We start from the raw sequence: 1,065 nt of genomic DNA on the forward strand, positions 1-1,065 counted from the left end.
TCAGGGTGCTTAACTTATTTGGCTGACTCTCCTAATATAGGATTTTTGGTTAATCCTTTTTTACAAAAAAATCTATATTACAAGTTAAATAAATTAATATATAATGCAATAAGATATTTATAATTTAATATTTTTAAATCATTAATTGTGGTTGAATTTGGTTTGAATCTTAATCCATATTAATGAATTTTTTTTTTAATGAAAAACAGTTAAATATATAAAACGAGAATGGATGCCTTGAAATATTTGAAGGGTTACAAATGCAGTATGAAAATTTAGTATTTTCAATTTTAAAGTATAAGGATATTGATGTGGTTCACAACTTTTTGTATATTACTTGACATGTGTTACGATCATCGTGCGTTCCGAACACTAGTTATTCATAAATTTGAGTTAATTATCAGAATTTTTTTTATGATAACTAATTGTTTAAAAAAAACTAAAACTCTGGCTTAAATATTAGCTTTATAAAATCCCTACATACTTTTTTTAAATGGGCATGGGTGAATGAAATAAGAACTTGGAGGGCTTCAAGGTCAAAATATAATAATACGAAGGGCTGTTTTTGAGCAAAAATATACTTCAAGGGCTAATAACAAACAAAATTTTAATGTCAAATTGGAGATGCGGGGTATCGATCCCCGTGCCTCTCGCATGCTAAGCGAGCGCTCTACCATCTGAGCTACATCCCCTTTGTGTTACTTTATCATGGTTTATCTTTATTCAAATTTTATTTTTGCAATTTCTTATTTAATTATGTGGCAACCAATGAAATAAAGTTGGTTATATTTAACTTATTAAATGGGAAATTTAAAACCGTTTTAGGGGCCGTTTACCAAACACTTACCCGAGTAAGCACTTACTAGGTCGCGTTACCTTTCCGGATGAATATGGTAAGGACCAAGAATCTTACTCGGTAAGAGCGAGACAAGGATCATGAGTCTTACCCGGTAAGTGAGGACGACGACTCTTACCACGGTAAGAGCTTACCGAGTAAATTTTTGCATACGATGTCGTTTTGGTGGACTAAAATCTTACTCGATAAGTAAATAATAGTGTTAAATT

General features: G+C 31.0%; 1 non-coding gene across 1 annotated transcript; it reads right to left on the minus strand.

Annotated features, from left to right (window-relative positions):
• Positions 1–619: 619 nt before the first annotated feature.
• TRNAA-AGC lies at positions 620–692 on the minus strand. The gene has a single exon. It is a non-coding gene; the product is annotated as a tRNA-Ala (tRNA).
• Between the last annotated feature and the right edge of the window lie 373 nt (positions 693–1,065).

The sequence above is a fragment of the Cynara cardunculus genome (assembly GCF_001531365.2).
Source record: "Cynara cardunculus var. scolymus isolate 2C chromosome LG 9, CcrdV1, whole genome shotgun sequence".
NCBI classification, from domain to species: Eukaryota; Viridiplantae; Streptophyta; class Magnoliopsida; order Asterales; family Asteraceae; genus Cynara; species Cynara cardunculus.